Source organism: Psammomys obesus, unplaced genomic scaffold (assembly GCF_907164565.1).
Source record: "Psammomys obesus unplaced genomic scaffold, mPsaObe1.curated_primary_1811, whole genome shotgun sequence".
NCBI classification, from domain to species: domain Eukaryota; kingdom Metazoa; phylum Chordata; class Mammalia; order Rodentia; family Muridae; genus Psammomys; species Psammomys obesus.
Window position 1 is genome coordinate 13,117,019 of NW_026596073.1, and position 6,164 is coordinate 13,123,182.

The following is a 6,164-nucleotide window of genomic DNA, read 5'->3' on the forward strand; positions in this document are numbered from 1 at the left end:
CCAAAGCCTCATCCATGCTAGGCAAGTGCTCCACCACTAAGCTCCACCTCCTGCTCTTCAATTGTCTGCTCCTACCAATCTTTTGAAAATTCATGCGCATGTGCTTCCTAAAAGGTCCTCACCACAGATACCATCCCTGAAGTTAGCAGCAGAGTAACAGTCAGCGCACAGCCCTGGTCATACAGGTTTAAGCTCTGCGTATATTCCCAGGGCCCCACTTTATACTGGATAACTGCAATGTTAACGTGGCTTCCAAACCATCCACAGTCCGGCTCTGAGTTCATTACGTCAAACTCTCCACCAGACATGCCAACATGTAAGCTTTGCCTAGGCTTATGGTATGGACTTCGTCACCAAAGTGATGAACCTCCTTCTGTGGCAGCCAAGAAACACTCCATCCAAGATTTGTGCACATGAAGTCATATGCCTGCCACTCCATGTACAGAGGTCTGAGGACAACTTTGAGGACCCTGTTCTCCCTCCACTCTGAGTTCCTGTAACCCAGCTCAGTTCATTAAGCTTCCTCAACAAACGATCTGAGCCATCTTGCTGGCCCTCTCTTGTTATTCCTACGAAATTTAATTCATAAACCAAAGAGCATTGAAGAATACAAAGAAGGACCCTTCTCCCCTCTGCATGGTCTTGTTTGGATCTTAGCAGTGTACTCAAGGCCCATGAATCTCCTGTAGCTGCTCTGCTCAGATTAGGCAGAAGGTTGTCCTCCGGGCTTTTGAATTATTCTGCAATTCAATTCAATTCCCTTATCTTTCATTTCTGTCTTTGTTTTTTATTATTATTCTTGAGAATTTCATACGGGGTAGAAATGTGATCATATCTATCCTCCCCTTCCCCCACCCCATCTAATTTTCCCAGCAGCATATCTCCATCTGAGGGCTCACTCCTGATGACAGGACACCCACATCAACTCGTTCCTGATGCTATCTATCCAGGTTAGCATCATGTCCCACAAGGTTGTCCTCATTTTGGAGGCCAATCACAATTTCAGGGCTCCTGTACTTCCACCCAGCTGGACGGGTTCCAGCTCCCTCCTTGGGTTCAATCATTTGCTGGTAACAGCTCGTGGAACTTGGGGAATGTTTTGCTTACACTATTTGAAGTCTATTTTAAAGGATACAGCTATAACCCAGAACCATGAAAAAGATGTTTTGGGCAGGTGAATGGCAACTGAGCACCACCCTTGACACACCTCAGTGTGTTCACTAACCTGTAGGTCTTGGTACAAGAAAGCAGTTGAGATGTAATCAACTGAATTTCAAGGGACAGAGGATAGAGAGAAGGAGAGGTGAGGAAAGAAAAGTAATTAACAAGCTACAGAACAGACAACAAAACAGGGTCACATTCCTGAACATATGTTAAATGCGAAAGCACTAAGAGTTTTGACCTGAACTGTCTCCCTCCTTTCTTCCTTTGGAGAGATTCTTTTTTCCTCCCAGTTATAGGCTAAAGTGCATCCTCTCAAAATCTGTATGTTGAAGCCCTTGTCCCTTAATGTGACCGAATTTGAAAAGGAGCCTGTGCATATCTCGTAGGTGAAGATGAGGTCAGAAAGGAGTAAGGTAGGTGGGGCCCTACTCCAGTAAGATTGGTACCTTTCTAAAAGGGGGAAATGGTGAGAGAGAGACTCAGGGAGAGGCCATTATGAAAAGATGCAAGTTTTCAGTGGACTGATACAACAGAAACCAAGGAATATGAAGACTGTCACAGACCCCATGAGGCAGGATGAAGGGCAACAGATTTACCCTCACAGCCTTCACAAGGAGCCAACCTGGACACACCTCCATCTAAGAAATGGTCACTCAATGGCTGGCTCTTTGACTTCCCCACCCCCCAAGGGAGGAGCAGTCCTGCTAGGCCACAGAGGAGGACTTTGCAGCCAGTCCTGAAGATACCTGATAAAACAGGGTCAGATGAAAGGGAAGGAGGTCCTCCCCAATCAGTGGACTTAGAAAGGGTCAGGGAGGAGATGAGGGAGGGAGGAGATGAGGGAGGGAGGGTGGGATACAGAGTTAATAAAATGTAACTAATAATAAAAATTAAAAAAAAAGAATAAGGAAGGAAGGAAGGAAGGAAGGAAGGAAGGAAGGAAGGAAGGAAGGAAGGAAGAAATGGTCACCTCCAAAACTGTGGGAATGTACATTTGCAGCGGGTCCTCTATCTAAATTAAGTTACCAGTTTTTCTTCCTTATAATGCTTCCAGTTGCTATTTGGAGGGTCAGTAAGCTTCCATCAAGGGCAAACCTTCCCTTTGGCATTTACCTGTCTCTGCAGAGTACTGTTGGACCAGCTTAAAGCCACAGGAAAATGCCTTTTGGTGGCTTTTCGGGGGGAGTACATTCACAAGATAGCTTTGAGGCTTTGTGACCTCTAAAAACTCTAGATAAGGCCGGACATTCCTAATAACCCACTCTGCCCTTGAAATATACCAAACTGTGAAATAAAGTTTTTCTCTTTTCACCATAACAGAAACACAGAGTGTCTCTGTGTCCCTCTGCACATTCATGTCACCGCTTTTCTCTTCCAGAAACTCCAAGTTTTAGCTTTTGTTGCACTGGCCATGGCACTTCTCTTATGGTACTTGCTCATTTTGTATATACTCATTTTGTATATAGGTTTGTGATGTACAAATTTCCACTTTTGAACAAGCTCAATGAAACACCAGTGACTATCTGTGTCCACTGTTTACCCAGCATCTAGAAGTGAAGGGTTTTGGAAACAGTGAAAATGAGGACATGACTAGATCTAGGTATGTTTGAGGAGAAGGTTTTTGTTTTGTTTTGTTTTGTTATAAATGTGAAGGAAAGTACAGCCAGAAGCATCTGGAAGAGTCCAGAACAGGGAGAGAAAGAAGTTCACTAAAGATGACCAGTAGACAGGCTGAACCAGCCCATGGGAGGAGAGAGAGGAGGAGAGAGTGAGCAAGAGAAGAGGAGATGAAGCAAAGAGAAGGGGACAAAAGAGAGCCAAGGTGAAAGAGAACAAGGACCAAGAGTGGCTGAAATGGCTGGTTTAATTAAAAATGAGAAGCTGGGGATGGGAAGGGGAGCTCCCGGATTGGAGAGGTTTAAGATAGGGGCCTGGCAGGGGTGAGAAGTGCTGAGAGGAGCCAGAGGTACTGAGTGAGCGTAGAGCCCAAGCTGACACTTTGACATCCTAATAGGCACCACACACATTTGTCCTGGGTTTCTTTGGGACCTGACAGAAGCTCTGTAATCAAAGCATGGTCTGCCACAGGAACAATGACAAAGATGAAAAGGAGCCACAGGCCTTTCTAAGAGAAGAAAAGTCGGAGTGCCCAATGGCGCAGCCATGGACGATCTTAGTGCCCTCCTTCAGCAAGGCAGAAAGTGACAACTGCCCAAGCCCCTTTGCCATCTGGTGAGTCAATCAGCTATGCTTCAGTAGAGATCTGAAACCATGAGGTAAGTACCAGAAAAATAGCACTTTTTAATTCTACCAGGTGAGAATAAGATCACTACCACAATTTTTTTAGCCAAATTTAAAGCAACTTTATTAAATACTGGCCAGGACAATGGACAGTGGCCATATCTATGCCTGAGCTTGCCCAAGAATGAACACAAATTACATTAGTCAAACACTTATAAAGGCAAAACCTACAGGGCTAAATATTTCCCAGTGTCATCCATTTGGAGCAAGCATACATCCTGACATATCCCTTGCCTACGTACCTCCTACCTACATGTGACCAAGCACATGCCGTGCAGTTGGGGCAACCAACCTTGTTTACAGAAGTGAAAACACATGGCTTCCTATCTTGCCTGAACAACAACCCTCAACATTCCATGAAGTTCTCTCTCCTTGGGCAAGTAGAGCTTACAGGTTAGAGGCATCTTTGTTCTGTAGGTCTCTTAAGCACAGCAATTATAACTTAAAACATAACTTTAGCCCTCACACACAGTGTCTGGGGGGGAAAAAAAAGGTGTTTCCTGGGAATAATGTGTCAAGGAAATAGAAGGTACAGGATTCATCTCCAGAACCACAGACAAAGAAGCAAAGCAAACACACAAAAGTTGCCTAGTACTTAGAAATAGAGGGCATACAGCTAAAGGAAAATAAGCAGAGATGGTCACAACAGCTCCAACTTAGAGGGTCTAGGCTAAGGGTTGTGCTGAATGCATTACCTTTACTGAATTACCTTTAAGGAATCTCCATAACAGACTCACCAGCCAACAGGACTTCTCAAGAGGAAACTAAGCTTTTGGGAGCTTAAATATGTTACCCAAAGTGACACAGTGACTCCAGAATTTAAAAGCAGGGAGCTTCCCACAAAGTCTGAGAGCCTAAATTCAATACTAGGAACTGTATAATGTGATAGGTACTCTCTGATAATGAAATGAGCCACTTCAAGCCAAATTAAAGTATATAAAGGCTTGTATATTGAGAGCAGCTCTCCAGTAAGTTCACCAGTCCCAGGCCAGGGACTTTGCCATGCTAAGGGAGACAGAAAAGCAGTGGGGCAGAGAGAGAGAGAGAGAGAGAGAGAGAGAGAAAGCACACTCACAGAGAGAGAAAACCAAAATGTCTGGATTATGTAGTGAAGAGCCTCTGGGTGAGAGGAAGCACAGCTGGAAAGTTCAGTATAGAAGGCAAGGTATGCCAGCCATGCCCTGTAACAGGTAGAGACTGAAGGATACTGGGAGAACCTGGAGGCCATGTTCACTTTGGTATATTAAATAGGCACATCAGCCACTTGTCCCAGGTCTGAATCCCAACATAATGAAAGGAGAGAATTAACTCTTGCAAATTGTTCTTGTGAGGACTAAAGTTATGTTTTAAGATTTAATTACCGAGCTGGGCATGGTGACACATGCCTTTAATCCCAGCATTTGGGGAGGCAGAGTCAGGTGGCTCTCTGTGAGTTCCAGAACAGCGTGGTCTACAAAGCAAGTCCAGGACAGCCAAAGGCTACACAAGAAAACCCGGTCTCAAACAAAACAAAACCCAAAAAGTAGCAAACAAACAAAAAAGATTAATTACTGTCTCAAGAGATCTATAAAACAGGGCTAGAGAGATGGCTTATTGATTAAGAGCACTGGCTGCTCTTCCAGAGAACTGGGTTCAACTCCCAGCAACCATGTGGCAGCCCACAATTGTCTGTAACTTTAGTTCAGCAAATATGACACCAATGCATATTAAATAAATAAAAAGAGAGAGATATGTATAAAACAAAAATACCTCTAACCTCCATGGCCCACTTGCCCAAGGACAGACAACTTCCTGGAATGCTGGGGGTTGTTGTTCATGTAAAATAATAGGTAATGTATTTTTACTTCTGGAAACAAGGTTGGTTGCCCCAACTGCACAGGAAGAAGTAGGTTAGGATGTATGCTTGCCCCCAATTGGACAAAGGCCAGAAGTACATAGTCTTGTGAATTTTGCCATTATAAATGCTGGACTAACTTAATTCATAGTCATTCTCTAGGAATCCTGGGTATGGACCCGGCCAGTGTCCATCTTCCTGACTAGTATTTAATAAAGCTTGTTTCAAATTTGTAGCAAATTTGCTTAAAAATTGTGGTAGTGATCATATGCTCATCCAGTGGGATTAACATCCTCTGACCCCCCCCCCCACGTGTATACATACACACACATACGCACTGATTGTTGACTCATCTGTATGCACACACTAGGCACAGGCTCCCTGAGATGGCAGCCCTGCCCACCTATATTAGCACACCTAAACTCAGTAGGTCTACCATTCCTAGTACTTAATACAGGACCTGGCAGAAAGCAGATGCTTAATAATATTTATATTAAGAGTGAATTAAATATATACTTATTGGTCATCTGTATGTATATCCATGTTTCTTGGTACCCGAGGAGCTCGGAAGATGATGTCAGATCCCCCAGAACTGGAGTCATGGACAATTGCGAATTACCATGTAGGTACTTGGAATGGAACACAGATTCCATTGTCCTTCTGCAGGAACAAGAAGGGCTGGTAACTGGGGAGCCATCTCTCTATCCCTCAGCTTGAAAGCTTCATGACAGAGAGGGCAAGTAGCAACAGAATGACCTAGAGTGAAGCAATAACAATTATAGAAGACTGTAATTGTAGAATACTATGTTGTGTTTATGGTGTGTGTGTGTGTGTGTGTGTGTGTGTGTGTGTGTGTGTGTGTGTG